Source organism: Triturus cristatus, chromosome 1_2 (genome assembly GCF_964204655.1).
Source record: "Triturus cristatus chromosome 1_2, aTriCri1.1, whole genome shotgun sequence".
Lineage (NCBI taxonomy): Eukaryota > Metazoa > Chordata > Amphibia > Caudata > Salamandridae > Triturus > Triturus cristatus.
Window position 1 is genome coordinate 812400335 of NC_140580.1, and position 17791 is coordinate 812418125.

Below are 17791 nucleotides of genomic sequence, written 5' to 3' on the forward strand. Positions count from 1 at the left end.
AAAGAGGGAAAATAGGGGGAAAATGTGGGAAATAGGAGGATAGGAGCACTGTAACCTCTGTGGGGTGTTTAGGGTGTGCTATAGAGGGGGTGCGAAGCAAAGTATATAGCCCTACCGGTGTGTAAGTGGTTGGCTATGGAAATTAAGTGAGGTATTGGGTAGAGTCTGATGCGGGTAAGGTGAGCTGGTGCGGGACTCGGGAAATAAAGTGTGAGCCCAAATTGTGTGTCTTATGCTGTGAAGTCATGTGCCGTGGCAGCTGCACTACAGTTGTGGAAGTAGTGTACGTATGTGTTTATAACTACTAGGACAAACTACTGACCCGTACTGGTATGAAAGTCCTGGGGTACGGAATATATGTGAGGTATCGTCTAGAGTCTCATGTTGCTAAGCTGAGCTGCTACCGGAGTCAGGGATTAAAGCGTGAGCCCAAACTGTGTGTCATATGCTGTGAAGTCATGTGCTCTGGCTGCTGTGCCACATCTGTGCAAGTAGTGTCAGCATGTAGCTATAGGTACCTGGATGAACTTTTGTTTAGAACATTGTAGCTTGTGTATGGTGCTTAGGTGGTGTTGTATAGGGAGTGTGAAGGTAAATCAATATGGTATTTGTAGAGTGTAAACTACTCACCCCTATGGGTGAGTAGAGCTGGGGATCAAAGCGAGAGGTCTGTGCTGCAAAGTGAGATGGTCTGGCCGCTGCGCCACAGCTGTGTGGTGAATACATTTTGGTGATGGTGCGGGAGTTGGCGTTATATAGCCCTAAAATAGGTGCCTAAATTGTAAGTTATAGGGTGTCTCTAAAAAGAGCCCTAGTTGGAGCTACATATAAGTGCGGATGCACAGCTTCCAGTTATTCAGGAGAACTGGGTTTCCCTGATCTGTGAAGTGTACTCCATCACTTCTGTATATATCCGCCATTTCAAAACGTATGTTGTTGTTGTATATGGACACCATTTTGTGGTCTCTGAGGTATGCAGAGACAGCTTTGTTGACTTTTTCCCGAGATTTTTCAATCTGAGGACAAAATTGTTTTGACCATTTCCACTTCTGTCTTTGGCATGTATTGGAATATACAAAGACAGTTTGAGGCAACAGTAACATCAATTGTCCAAAGGTGTCCTTCATAAGCATTTCCAAATCTACCCCAGTCAATGTACCTAGGTCGTTTCCACTACAGTGCACAATCATGAGGTCAGGGTGTTGGAGATGCAAACAGGTTTTAACCAAAGGCAACAATTGGTGCCGTACAAACTGCCAAGTATGATTTGCATGGGAAAAAGTCCATACGAATCGCATTGGGAATAATTCCCCACACGTCCTCGGGTCGGAAAATGTGTCCGACACGTCCCCGGACGATTTACCATACAAACGTGAAAAGTGAAGTCCGACCGCGCAAGTACGATCCATCCCGTGCGTCCGATGGTACAACCGTATGGAAAAAACACCGTCTGCACCGAACTCCCATAGCAACCATGGAGACATGTGCCCGCATACGCGCCGAACACCCCCCCAGCCCCCGTATGTACGTGCCGAACCACCGCCCCAGCCCTCGTATGTACGCGCCGAACCCCCACCCGTGCATGTACACCCCTGTACGTACGGACCGTACACCCACCCGTGTATATACAACCGTGTACGTACGGCCCGTACCCTCACCCGCGTATGTATGGAGCGTACCCCCACCCCAACAGTGGATGTACAGACCGTACCCTCACCCGCGTATGTATGGAGCGTACCCCCACCCCAACCTTGTATGTATGGACCGTACCCTCACGCGCATATGTATGGAGCGTACCCCCACCCCAACAGTGTATGTATGGACCGTACCCCCACCCGCGTATGTATGGAGCATACCCCCACCCCAACAGTGTATGTACGGAACGTACCCACACCCGCGTATGTATGGAGCGTACCCCCACCCCAACAGTGTATGTACGGACTGTACCCCCACCCGTGTATGTACACCAGTGTATGTACGGACCGTACCCCCACCCGCGTATGTATGGAGCGTACCCCCACCCCAACAGTGTATGTACGGACCGTACCCCCACCCGTGTATGTACACCAGTGTATGTACGGACCGTACCCACACCCACCTATGTATGGAGCGTACCCCCACCCCAACAGTGTATGTACGGACCGTACCCTCACCCGCGTATGTATCGAGCATACCCCCACCCCAACAGTGTATGTACGGACCGTACCCTCACCCGCGTATGCATGGAGCATACCCCCACCCCAACAGTGTATGTATGGACCGTACCCCCACCCGCGTATATATGGAGCGTACCCCCACCCCAACAGTGTATGTACGGAACGTACCCACACCCGCATATGTATGGAGCGTACCCCCACCCCAACAGTGTATGTACGGACCGTACCCCCACCCACATATGTATGGAGCGTACCCCCACCCCAACAGTGTATGTACGGACCGTACCCTCACCCGCGTATGTATGGAGCGTACCCCCACCCCAACAGTGTATGTACGGACCGTATCCTCACCCGCGTATGTATGGAGCACACCCCCACCCCAACCGTGTATGTACGGACCGTACCCCCACCCGCGTATGTATGGAGCGTACCCCCATCCCAACCGTGTATGTACGGACCGTACCCCCACCCGTGTAAGTACACCAGTGTATGTAAGGACCATACCTCCACCCGCATATGTATGGAGCGTACCCCCACCCCAACAGTGTATGTACGGACCATACCCTCACCCGTGTATGAATGGACCGTACCCACACCCGCCTATGTATGGAGCGTACCCCCACCCCAACAGTGTATGTACGGACCGTACCCTCACCCGCGTATGTATCGAGCATACCCCCACCCCAACAGTGTATGTACGGACCGTACCCTCACCCGCGTATGCATGGAGCATACCCCCACCCCAACAGTGTATGTATGGACCGTACCCCCACCCGCGTATATATGGAGCGTACCCCCACCCCAACAGTGTATGTACGGAACGTACCCACACCCGCATATGTATGGAGCGTACCCCCACCCCAACAGTGTATGTACGGACCGTACCCCCACCCACATATGTATGGAGCGTACCGCCACCCCAACAGTGTATGTACGGACCGTACCCTCACCCGCGTATGTATGGAGCGTACCCCCACCCCAACAGTGTATGTACGGACCGTATCCTCACCCGCATATGTATGGAGCACACCCCCACCCCAACCGTGTATGTACGGACCGTACCCCCACCCGCGTATGTATGGAGCGTACCCCCATCCCAACCGTGTATGTACGGACCGTACCCCCACCCGTGTCAGTACACCAGTGTATGTAAGGACCGTACCTCCACCCGCATATGTATGGAGCGTACCCCCACCCCAACAGTGTATGTACGGACCGTACCCTCACCCGCATATGTATGGAGCGTACCCCCACCCCAACAGTGTATGTACGGACCGTACCCTCACCCGCGTATGTATGGAGTGTACCCCCACCCCAACAGTGTATGTACGGACCGTACCCCCACCCGCGTATGGATGGAGCGTACCCCCACCCCAACTGTGTATGTATGGACCGTACCCCCACCCGTGTATGTACGGAGCGAACACACACCCCACCAGTCTAAGTACGGAGCGCACCCCAGGCCCCAACGCCAGCACCCTCACCCAACATCGCGCATGTACGAGTCGTACCAAGCCAGAGACAAGGACAGCACTGTACAACAAAATGGCCGATGTACGCACCGTACAGATGCTAAAAACACACATACACAACCAGGACAAAGCAAAACAACACAAGAAGACTCCATTCGAATCGCACAAAGCCACAAAACATGTCCAACAAGCACAAATACAACCTATTCACTGACCTGCAACTGCCAAACTCCCAAACAGAGGCCCAAAACACAACCACTCCTTATAACACACCCACCCAAAGTTCAAACACAGCCACACCCACCAATGGACCAATAAAAAGGCCCAACATACACAAACCATGATCCTTTGCCACAGACCCACTGCTGCCAGACCACACAGAGAAACAACTGCACCATACTACAACCTCCACTACACCTTACACCTGCACACCTTCACACAACCACCTTCACAAACACCCCCTCATCACATTCACACACACACCTGCACAACCACACCCACACAACCATCCACACCCACACCTCTCACCATGCCCACTAACAAGAATCCAAAGTTCACTAGCCAAGAGTTGGAGGTCTTTGTCGACGAAATCATCAGAGTCGAGCCACACCTCTTTGGAACTTGGTCAGACAGACCAGCATTTCCGAAAAAACAGCCATGTGGCAGACGATTGTCGATGCTGTGAATGCTGTTGCGTCCACCAGAAGGACCAGGCATGAATGCCAAGCCAGGTGGTACGATCTGCGGAGGACGGTCCGCCGCAAAATGACCGACGAGTCGACGACCACAACCAGGCCAACATCACTGGAGGAGGGCCGGCCCGCAGACGCGTACAATACCATCCCTGGGAGGTGAAGGTGATGGCCATACTGCCGGTGGTGGCAGTGGAGGGAGTAGAAGGACTCCGAGAGCCTGGTGAGCACACAAACAACTCACCTCACATGGGGGGAACGTCATCCACAACCAAACTCACAATCATGCACGCAACCACCCCAAAGCTATCGCATGACTCAACCACACTCCATAAACACGCACATGCCACTAGCGCCACCATGCCCCATGCACCCAGCTAGACAATGCCAAGTCACAGGCCACAGAAAACACCAACACAAGACACGGTAACCCGGATGGCGGGAGTGTGGGCCTCAAAAATCACATAGTGCAACTCAGAAGCAGACAACAATGCCCTCTGCCCATATGGCCTAGGTCACAGCCAGACAAACAGTGTGTCCCCACACAGGAAAGACTTGCCTGCAAATGGCAGATGCCTTGCATGAAGACATGGGGGTGAAGGCACTTTTTGCACATGACAGCAGCCAATGAACAGCCAACACTGTGAAAGAGTGGCAGCACACACCACCACAGCAGCAGCGCAGACACAGACACTACACCCAATGGGTGCCTGGAGATCAGAAACAAACTCACATGAATAAGCCAAGGGCCATTCAAAGATCTGCAAAAAGTGTGTGCCTAGGAAGCTGGGCTGAGGTGACAGAGGGTGACACACAGAGGGAGGGAGAGGGGGAGAGAGAGGGAGGGAGACACAGGGAGACGGACAGAGGGAGGAGACTGACACAGGGAGGGAGGGAGAGGGGGACAGAGAGGGAGTGAGAAAGGGATACACAGGGAGACCAATTCAGCCTTGGGTGGTGTGGGAATGTCTGCTCGTCAGCAGGTGGACTGCGTGCATGTAGACAAGGGTGGCCAGTGCCTGAATCCCCCTCTCTTCTCCATGGCAAAACACTGGGCCATGTCTCAACCTGTGCACGAGCACAACGCCAGCTACCTGCATTATATAAGTGTGTGGAACAACTCCATGTGCCCACGTACAGTGCAACACGGAAGGCGCCAATGCATGGCTCGCCACACCTGCTCACTCCACTGCTGACTGCAGTCACAATTGACGCAGCAAGTAAGACTGTGTCACACATAGGTAAAGCCTCAAAAGCTGTGGCCAAGGGACATACCCATGCACAAGTGCACTGTGAGTGGAATGCAAGACATATCCAAATACCCAGAGGAAATGTGCCAACTTTGAAACGAATGAAACATGGATGTTGCATGGAACAAAAATAACATTGTCTCTCTCACACACAGGTCAACGTCGTGGATCACCCCCCAACACTGGGGGGGAAGACTCACAGGACCTGGCTCTGCGGGATGACGATCCCACCGGCAGCGACGACTCTCACCACTCTGTGGACGACCCCGACCAACCTGGCCCCTCTGGTGTCCAACCACCTGCAGCACCTGCGTCAGGTACAACTGGGCCAACCACCACCCCCACTCCTGCCACATCCCAGGAGACACCCAGGATCCCTGCCCCACCACCACAACGCAGCCAGGCTGACCAGGAGGAACACGGTGTGCCGGGCACCCAGGAGGAGGCAGGTGACAACGCAAATGCCACCCCTCAGGGGTCCCGGAGACCCGATGTGCCCACAAGGGCAGGCCAGGTGCAGTGGGCAGGGGTGGTGGGAGGACGGCGGAGGCGCGAGCCTGACCAGTTGGCTGCGGAACCGGTATATTCCCATGTAAGAAACATCCTGGACACATACCGGCAGGACCCCACGGGCATGAGCCAGGTTGTGTCCACCCTCAATGAGATGAAGGGGACCCTCGAGGAGATCAAGACCCAGCAGGCCCAGCAACATGCGGAGTAACATGCCTGTCAACAGCGACACCAAGGACGGATGGAGGACAGACAGGCTGAGCTCGTGACGGTGTTCACAGGAATTCACCGTTCACTCCGTCGGATAGCCGACAACATGGGCAACCCTCCCTGTGCCACCAGGCGAAGAACATCACCACCCACAGGGAGGGATCAGGAGGAGGAGGATACATCCCAAACATCGTCACGGCCTGCTCCCGAGGGTTCCCGCAGGAGGGCGGGTCGTCCACGGAAAAGACCGTGAGGGTCGGTGCAACAGCACCATCTCCTAGGACACCTGGCCTGGCACCTGGCCCACTGGCCCAACAGCAGCACATCACCAAATGACATTCTCTGCCACATGGACTTGCTGGTCACTGTCTGACCAATGTTGACAAAGACTGTGGCATGGACTCTGATGATTTCCAATGGCAAGGATACCAACTCCCCCAGTGAACTTTGGATTCCACACACCCGGAAAGCCCCTCTTGTCATACCCCCCCCAACACGTACCCCAACACAAATAAAAACTTACACGATCAAGAGATGATGCCTACATTTTGCATTATTACCTTACATGTGTCTTGTAAAGTCGAACCATGCCTGAGTTCTCATATGACTTCAACCATCCATACCCTGGGGCCTGAGTCTGGCACAGGACACACATGGGTCACAATGTATTAGGCAAGACAGACATGGAGCACCATACACACCCGTGATGGGCCCAACCAGCTGAGGGGGTGGCCGCACAACCGTGCCGACAGACATATTGAGTACAGCAACAGTCATGCGCAGAGGTCAGGGATCATGTGGAGTGTCCTGGGGGGCACCCAGGTATGTGTAGACAGGTGGCAGAACCATGTCCTGCAAGCTTGAGTCAGGTGGATGCAGAGAATGGTGGCCTGGCCAACGTTGGATGCATGGGGATGGCACATGTCACAATACCCACACAGTCATGGACATCATGCACAATACAGAGTCTAATCCCAGACAAACAGCTTGCATCTTGCTACTCTACACATAGACACATAGCCACTATCACTGAAAACCATGCCAGACATGCCGTATGCACCGTGGCAACACACCAGCATTGACTGAGAAGAAGCACCTTGGAGGCATAGGGACACATTTATTAGTCATGTATTCCGGAATGCAGAGGCAACTCGGAGTACACATACACAGGTCATGTGGAGTAACATGTGGGTCCAACACTGGCACCCCCCTTCTGCACCACAAATGCTTGATATCCATGGAACTGGCACACAAGTGTCGGGTAACAGCTAAACACCCCCTGCTGCTCACGGAAAGGCTGCCATACACCATTGATCCTCTGATGTGGAAGTCCCACACCATGTCAAGCCAATGCAAACCGTATGTGTCCGAGGGCAGTGTTACACACATTGATACCATCATCACAATCCACTATCCCATTACAGATGACTGTCAACAAGTCTGACCATCTATTCAGGTGTATCCAGCTACATGTCATGTGTCCCATGGTGATGCGACATGTCTGCAGAGGAACCAAACATCGACAGGGGCAGTGTGCACACATCGTAAACAACTGCCACACCCAATACACCCCTGATGCATCCCTTACCCTAAGGAGACTTCCAAACTTGTCCGTGCGTGTAATGCTGAGTCAGCACACAATGACGTGTCCATGAGGAATAGCAGTGCCACAACAATGCAACCAGCAGACGGTATGCACAAATACCTGGGGATGAGAGACACACAAGAAGTCAGCCACAAAAAGCACATCCACTTGCATGTGCATGTACTCGACACATGTAAGGATGACAACATGCTAGGTCACAATTATGACTGTGGAAATACACTCATCACTGGCACCATCACTCGAGTGACACATCCACTCACACCTCTGACTCACGTGGCATACATGCAGATGGACACACACATTGCAACACATGCCACACAAGGACCAATGCGTGCACACTCAGACACTGGTACTCACCACTAAGCAAAGAAGTCACGTATGAGCCGACTCCGGATGTCCTCTTGTGGAACCACATCCTCCACATCACTAGCCCCATTGCCAAGCCCTTCGTCCTCCACGGGTGGATGGTCCTGATCATCTTGATCCAGGATGAGTGGCACAGCTTTCTCAATTGCCATGTTGTGCAGCATGCAGCAGACCATGAAGATTTTGCAGACCTTCGCCGGGGCATATGGGAGGGCGCCGCCGGTCTTGTGTAGGCACATGAATCGGCTCTTCAGGAGGCCAAATGTCCTCTCTATCACTCGCCTTGTCCGGCCATGGGCGGTGTTGTAGCGAAGCTGGGCCGGCTTGCTGGGGTTGCGGAGAGGTGTGATCAGCCATGGCATGTTGGGATAGCCAGCGTCCCCTACATGGAAACCACATGCCTCATGATGTAGGCATCGTGTGCTGATCCTGGAAAACGAGCACAGACATGTGAAATCACCATGTTGGACAGACACACCACAAGGGCATTGATGGAGTGGTAGTGCTTGTGATTCCTGTACGCTACCTCCTGTGCCTGTGGTGGTACCAAAGCCACATGTGTCTCATCTATGGACCCAATGACATGGGGCATCCCTCCCAGGGCATAGAATCCATGCTTGACACCTGTCAACTGTTCAGGAGTTGGGAAATGGATGAACTCATCCAGGTGAAGCAACATGGCCTCTAAAAAATCGTGCAGCACACGGCTGAACATGCTCTGGGACATGCCACCAACATGAGCTATGGTATATTGAAAGGTACCCGTGGCAAGAAAATGTAGGGCTGCCATTACCTTCAGCTTGGGTGTCAGTGCCGTAGGATACCTGTGCAGCGGTTGCAGGTGTGGTGCCAGCCTTGCCGTCAACTCCTCAATCAACGGTTGGGGGAAGCGGTAGCAGCGTATACAGTCATTCTCCCGCAAGTCAGCCAAGTCCGGAATTGGTCGGGGAAGAGGCGGCGCTCTGCAGTAATTTGGAAGTGACAAGGAAGAGTGAGTGCACTACAACAACAATTTATATGTACTGAGCACATGTTAATCTGTCAATACACATATGCTACATACGGAGTCAGGTATGTGCTACATGCCCTGGACACTTATGGCTGCCAGGTGACACTCCTACCAAGACCAAGCTACACACGGAGATTGTGAACCTCCACATCCCATGGCATGGGACTAGCTGTGTCCCAGTGTAAGTGAACAGCCAGACGCAATACAGGAGTGACATACATCAACATATCAGCAGAAGTAGGATGTTGATTGCAGAGACAGGTAGCGGAACACTAGAGCCACAGGTCACATGACATTACACTAGGACAGCCCACACACCTTGCCATGAAGGTGTACATGTCATGACTGACCACACATACATTGAGAGGATGCAGACAGGTCCTTGTTACGCTACTCCGTGTCCCATGCATACATACACACCTTACATCCGATACCACATGTGGCCTGGTGTGCGTAACAGTGTGCCATGGCCATCTACACACAGACACATGTTGGTTGCAGCAACTGCAGATGCATTTGAGGGAACACCAACATCAAGCTAATGGGAACACACCACACATACATGACATAGTCACATCGTGCAACGTGGGTAGTCACATGTCAGGTGTGGTAACCCCTGTAGCGGGAATCAGGGGACACTTGCGTGTGTTGTTGACTGTGCCATGCCAGTGACGCTCATCTCAAGTGTTCTGTACGACATGCACACATGTCAAAGGAGTGAAGGGCATGTCTGGCACATAGTGCACCATCACACATAACATCTGTACACATCTCATCATACATCTATTGCCTTCACAACTCAGGAGTAATGTGCCACATCACAGCCTTTCACACCTGTGCCCCACACATAGTACTGCCCAGACAATGCCTTGATGTCCATCCATGGACAAGTATGTCAGCTCTATTCCTTTCTGTGTGCTGCCTGTCACCACTGTTATGTGTGAAAGGCACCGTACATTCGCTCTGAGGGCGTGTGTACGTTCCCTATCACTATGGGAGTGCTGCCGTAGGCCTACCCATAGTGATAGTGAGCGTACACGTGTGTGTACGGTCCGTATCACTATGGGTACGCATACGCGAGCACACCCATAGTGATTGTGAGCGTACACGCGTGTGTACGGTCCGTATCACAATGGGTACGCATACGCGAGCACACCCATAGTGATAGTGAGCGTACACGCGTGTGTACGGTCCGTATCACTATGGGTACGCATACGCGAGCACACCCATAGTGATAGTGAGCGTACACGCGTGTGTACGGTCCGTATCACAATGGGTACGCATACGTGAGCACACCCATAGTGATAGTGAGCGTACACGCGTGTGTACGGTCCGTATCACTATGGGTACACATACGCGTGCACACCCATAGTGATAGTGAGCGTACACGCGTGTGTACGGTCCGTATCACAATGGGTACGCATACGCGAGCACACCCATAGTGATAGTGAGTGCACACGCGTGTGTATGGTCCGTATCACTATGGGTTTGCTCGCGTATGCGTACCCATAGTGATACGGACCGTACACACGCCTGTACGGCCCATTGCTATGCATTTGGGGTGCCCTAAGGCCCCAGAACGCACCGTACCTGTGTGTGAATCTACAAATTACATAGGGGACGCATGAGGGACAAGTATAAAGCCCTACATGCATGCTGGTTGTCATGGAGACCAAGTTTAAAGTTAGAATTTTTTTCATCAGGTGCCCAGCAAAAGTTGGTTTGAAAGAATGTACTTTGTTGCAAAGTGGTTGTGGAGTTGACATCATGCTCAAGAAAAAAAAAGCAAAGCCACTGACTGTGCTAGGTTTAAAGGGATTGGAGGAAACATAGGATGCAAATGTGAGTGACCAATCACTCTGTACTCCTGTGCATGAAACAGGCCAGCAAGGCAGATATAAGGCAGCCAGGTCCCATGAGAGAGCACTTGCCTGCACATCTTTTGATTCTACAACACTGCTGCTGGTCGTGATTCCCTGGCACCATGTCAAGGTCTGTGGAGAGGGCCCAGCCTTTCACCCTGGAGGAGAATCTGGCATTGCTGGATGTGATCCTCCCACAGTACCCCATGCTGTATGGGCGACCAGGGTTTCAGGTGAGTGCAGAGATCACTAGCACAGACTGTGTCCCTTTTTTGTGACTGGGACTTCTGGCAGTGTGTCCAGGTGTGACACACATGCATTGTACTGTTGAGTGGGTCCCAGGGGGGGGAATGCCTGATGTCTCCCAGCAAGAGCATGCTGTGGTGCATGTCTGCCGTCCTCACTTGCATTGTGTTTACTGTGACAATCACTGCATGGTGCATGCCACATTCTGCCTGTCTAATCCTCCTGGGAATGTTGCTTCTATAGTCCTCGTGTGATTCTGTGGTCACCCCAGTGTGACAGGTGACTGTACCCACAGATGTGTGTTTGTTCAGTGTACCTGTGCTGAGAGTGTCCACATGATGTGGGCGTACCCTGGACATCGGTGTGTGTGTAAGTCCCCTGTCATGTGGGTGGGTGCATATGTGGAGTGTAGCACCCCAGCTGCATGAGGGATGGATATACCCTGCCCATCTGATGCGAGCAGGGAGCAGTGCTGTGTGTCTGACGTGCAGAGCCAGCCCCACACCTGTGAGCCCCCCCAGTCTAGTGGCACATGTGCAGAGTGAGGTTTGTAGCTGCATTTGACAATGGCAGGTGTATGTCCTTGGCCTGTGTGTGTCTGTGTACTCTGCTGAGGTAGCGTCAGTGGCCTGTGGCATGTGACTGCTTTGAGGTGCTGCACATAATCCTGGTGTACCTTCTGAAGCACAGTGTGAGTCTGGATCATTTATTGTGTCGTACCCCTCATGCCACCTGTGTACTTTCTATGGCACGTGGTGCATTTGCCCTTACACAGAGAAAAAAGTCCCTATGACAAAGGTGCAATGCTTTGGCTGCATACTATGCCTTGTTGAAACCAGAAAAAGAGTTCTAATGTGTGTCTCTGTGACATATGGCAGGTGTATTGATGTAGTCTCACTTTTTCAACCCCACAGGTAGGTGCCTCTGCCAAGGAGCAGATCTGGAGGGACGCCGTCAGTGCCATGAGGAGGACGGAGGGTCGCAAGCGGCGCCTGGCCCAGGTGAGAAAACGCTGGCAGGATATCCGGTGCTGGACGCGGAGGATCGCACGGGTCCTGCTGGGGGACTCACCTGTGGGCCCTAAGAACCATGGGCGTCGCCGTCTGACCCACATCCACAAGCGTGTGCTGGCGGTGGTCTTTCCAGACATGGACAGGCGCTTACGGGAGAAGCAGCAGCAGGAAGGGGGTAGGTACATGTGTGTTTGTTGTGTGTCACCAGCATTTGTAAGTGCGCAGTTACATGGATACACTGCCAGCGTTTAAATGTGCGGTGCAGGTCCTGTCACCCACAGTATAGCGGTGCTGTCCTTCCTCCCTTCCCCTCCTTGCCATGTGTTCCCTGGTCTGTGTGTAGTCACTCTTTCACAAGGTCATCTGGGCTGGCAGTTTATCCACGTGACCAATGCTTGCAGCATCATGTGTGGGGGTGGTGTGTGACAGGTTTTGGGACCTTGCCTGTGCCCTGTCCAGTTCAGTACTTGTGGGGTCCATGTCAATTGGCACTGATGCTGAGTCCAGACATAGGGGTGTGTCTCTGAAGTGTAATGCCTTACAGCAAGCATGTCCTATGTTGTGGCCTGTGACATGATGTGCATGAGTGTGCGATACGCAGAGTGCAGGGATGGTGGCCTGTGTTGCAGTCATTACCATTCAGGACCATGGAATATTGTGGCCACTACTGTCCCCTGGGGCATATTTTGCTAGGTATCATGTGTGTCATCACAATATGTGGACACTCTCAGTGTCTACAGCATAGGATGTGCTCTGTGCCATTGTCCCCTGGCACATGTATATTTACGTAACGTGTTCTACAAGTGTCCACTGTACAGCCTGACCTAATTTTCCTCGTTCATACTCACGGTGGCCAGTGCCTGTGTGTCTTGTTACAATTATCTGATGATGGCCATTTGTAAATGAGATCGTTGTACAGGCGCACATGGGGTATTTTGGGTCCAATATGGGTTTCTGGCAGCCCATGTGTATTTCTCCCAGACTAAGAGATGCAAGTGCTTCCTGTGTCTCATCAAAGTGTCGCATGTAGGGGGTGGTTGGTGCGGGCAAGGCCTACATGTCGACACCTGAAATCTCATTGCTCGGTCTGGCCAGTGTGTGATGTTTGTCTGGACATACACTCAAGGTGCAGTGTTCCATTCATGTTGGGCATGTTTTTAAGTATTACCTTTGCAGCATGTGCCTCAAGTTCATGGAGATGGTCCCTGCTCATCCCTAGTTACAGCAACGCTGTGTGGTGCAGATGCAGTGCTGGATTGGCCCCAGAGCCTGGCTCCTCTGTCCAAATCCATATCATGTCATTTGCAAATGTGTCATGCTCTCCATAGTTTCTCAGTGGCATGGTGGGTGAACCAACTGTGTGTTGCAGGGCCTATATATGTACCTTGTATTGTAGATGTTACTCATCTTTCATTTCAGGCCATGCACTGTAACCTATGTAGATTTGACTCATGTGACATATGTATACAGGTGTCTGATTAATTCCTGTTTATTCACCTTGCCCACAGCATCGTCGGGGGACACGGATGGAGACACCGGCACGGACCGTGCGGAGGGACCGGGCACCAGTGCCAGCAGTGACATCTTAGCTGGCACATCGAGTGGAACTGAGGCCGAGGGGAGTGAGCCGGAGGACCTGTCCACTGCCACCACAGAATATGAAGCTGACGGGTCCGAGGCTGAGCTCTCCGAGGGGGCGGAGGCTGCTCCAACAGCTGACAGCAGCACAACATCTCTCCCCGCCCCCTCCATTGCCATCACCGGCCTCCGACTTGCTCGTGTCCCTTCCTGGCGTGCTAGGTCACCACGTGTCTCCTTCCTGCCAGGCACCGCACCCCCTGCCCCTGTCTCCACTGCTGCCGCCAATGCCGAGTCTGTGGACATCCTGCGGCAGTTGCAGGTTGGTCAGGCTGCGATGCTTAATGTCCTCCATGGCCACAGCCGAGTGCTCAACAACATGGAGGCATACTTGGAGGGCATTTCAGCATCGCTGGCTGACCAACGCAACTTGCAACGGTCTATTGACTCGACACTGACTGCAGCAGTGGATCTCCTGCAGCACTTCGTCCCACCCCCTACCCATGCCCCATCCACACTTCCCACTCCCATGCCTGTCCCACGTACACCCAGACGTCAGCATGCACACACCCCACCAGACACAGGCACCACACCAGCAGGGAAGGCAAAGCGCACACCTCCTGGCACGCACACACAGGGTGAAGTAGGCACACCCACTGGGTGGGGGGGGAACGGAAGACACGCAGCCAGAGTGGGAGTCCACATTCCTCATGACCACCACCCTCCAAATCCACTCCCCTCAGCTCTCCTGGCCAAGAGTCGGACACAGGGTCAATCCTGCCCAGTCTGTCCATCAGCCCCAGTGTGGCACCACCCCGCAAGCGGTGGAGGCAGGACACCGGCAGGGGAGTTGAGTCCCCCCCCTGTCCACACCCCCCCCAGTAGCGCTGCGACCCATCCCTCCAAACCCCCCCCTCCTTGGGGCCTGTGGTTCCTTCAGGTGCAGGGGAGACGCTGGGCGACCTGGCAGTAGTGTGCAGCACCGTGCTCGAATTCACCTTTGGCGCTGCCCCACCCCCTGTGTTGGAGTCGTCCGTCCCTGCACCCACAACACCTCCCCTTGCCCCTCCTGTCCCTGCGGTGCCTGTTTCTTCCCCCCAACATGATGCCCCCCCCCTTGTGGTAGACAAAGGAGTCTAGGCAAGCTAGGGGACACACGTACCACTGTGTCCCCCATCCGGATTTGAGTCATGGACTGCCTTATGGGCCTTGTATATATTGACATTTATGATGATTATTACTTACATCCTGCTGAATAAAGCAATTTGTTTTTTTCCTTGGAACACTACTGTTTATCTGGTATTGCTGTTGGTGGACCAGCTCCATGATTTTGGGTGGTGATAATGTGTTGGGTGTGTGGGAAATGTAGTCTTGTGCTGGTCATAGGGTGGACCCTGGTATCTGTGTGCCATCACAAGCTGTTGGCTAAATTACTTTGTTCATGTAAGCAGTTACTGCATGGTGACATCGTCCCAAGGTGTGTTCCTTCCTCTGTGTAACCTGACATCTTCCCTGCAGGGTATTTCCACTATGTGGTGCTGAGCTGTGTCTACATCAGCTGGGTGTGTGACAGACTCCTTCAACTTTGCACATGCATGCTGAGCGATGTCTCCACCTGCATCATTCGTGGCATCCTTGGTGGTCACTGTACTTGTGTATGTAGACTGTTGACATGACTTCATGTGGACATGTTCTCTTTTAGGCGCTATGCATGTGTGTACTCCCAGCCTCGCACACATGTGGTACATGTACTGCAGGGTCTTTGTGCACCTGACTGACATTTGTGGGCATTGTATCTGTGGCTACTCCACCCTTTGCGTTCCATGGGCACTGCTGGGAGGACTCTGCACCCACCCCTCCTGTGTCTGGGCACTGCTGGGAGTGATAGGCACCCACCCCTCCTGTGTCTGGGCACTGCTGGGAGGACTCTACACCCACCCCTCCTGTGTCTGGGCACTGCTGGGAGGACTCTACACCCACCCCTCCTGTGTCTGGGCCCTGCTGGGAGTGATAGGCACCCACCCCTCCTGTGTCTGGGCACTGCTGGGAGGACTATGCACCCACCCCTCCTGTGTCTGGGCACTGCTGGGAGGACTCTGCACCCACCCCTCCTGCGTCTGGGCACTGCTGTGAGGACTCTGCACCCACCCCTCCTGTGTCTGGGCACTGCTGGGAGGACTCTGCACACACCCCTCCTGCGTCTGGGCACTGCTGGGAGGACTCTGCACACACCACTCTTGTGACTGGGCACTGCTGGGAGGACTCTACACCCACCCCTCCTGTGTCTGGGCACTGCTGGGAGGACTCTGCACCCACCCCTCCTGTGTCTGGGCACTGCTGGGAGGACTCTACACCCACCCCTCCTGTGTCTGGGCACTGCTGGGAGGACTCTACACCCACCCCTCCTGCGTCTGTGCACTGCTGGGAGGACTCTGCACCCACCCCTCCTGTGTCTGGGCACTGCTGGTGATGAATACAAGCCCCAGCTAGGCCCGCAAGAGACAAGGGTTCGCTCTTCTGTAACGAAATCTATAAGGAAGTTGACACGGAAACTGCAAAGTACAAAAACAACGTTTATTAACCCTTAAGGGTGGTCCTACAATCCACACAACACTCTTCAGTATTGCAAGGAGTAGCACAAAGAACTTGCATACACAGTCCCCTTTTATACACAGCGAAGGGGCTCATGAGTGGGTGGATACCACTAAGTTGAAGAACATTACCATTTAGGGTCATTCTCGATACCGAATCAATACATGGGCGGAGCTAACACACTCCTTGGGCCCGCGAAAACACATGGTCAAGCAAAGCTAATTATAACAGATGTGGTCAAGTCTGGGCATGCGCCAGACGGACAAGGGAGAGCTATTTATAACCTGTTGCTAGGCAGATTACAAGAGCAACTAACACAGAAGTCGGACTCTCCTCGTGGTGAACACATGGCAGCATGTCAATACAAAATGGAGTCCGGACTTCGGCCAACATAATGGGGAAAACACGATAAAAGGGAAACACTAATGTTTTCAGTAAATGCTTAATCACATTCTGCCTTAATTTACAACAGACGACCCTTTCAGCATTTACTGAAGACATCTGGCTTCCAAGAATAATCATCGTATATGTCAATTATCATCATTCCTTTAACCTCTTTAGCTAGACCCTTCTGGCGGGCAACATCGGCAATAGCTTTCTTATCTGGAATGCAGAATGAAATGCATACAGAACAGCACAATGGTCCACATTGAATACACATACAGAGAAAGAACAGAATTGCTATAATAATGCAGAGACCAGTTAAGACCTTCCATCCCCAGGCAGTAACCAATGCCCAAAACCATCCAGAAAAGGACCAAGTGCCGTTTTCCGTGTGGATTTCAGCTGCTATTTTATGCAGCTTATTAATGGCGTTATAAACGGATGGCGTATGATCAGGAATGAACACACAGCAGCTACTTCCAATAATTTTACAGGCTCCTCCTCGATCAGCTAGCATTACATCCAATACCATACGGTTCTGCAATGCAACAATTCTGGTAATCTGTAACTCTTCCGTAAGATTCCCAAGAGCAGCAGCAGTCTGATTTGTCACAGCTTCTACCACTCTTGTTAATCTTCGGATCTTCCTACTATTCAAAGCGGCTCCGACAAAGAAAAACAGTCCTAAATTAAAATCAATATACTGTTGCAAACTGGTATCAGTTTGATCCACATCATCAATCGATAAAGTACGTTTATACCTATTTACAGTCACATTATTCAACAATTTCAAGTCTTTATGATACGATGCAGGTGCTAGGAATACAGGAGGTAATAGGAATGAT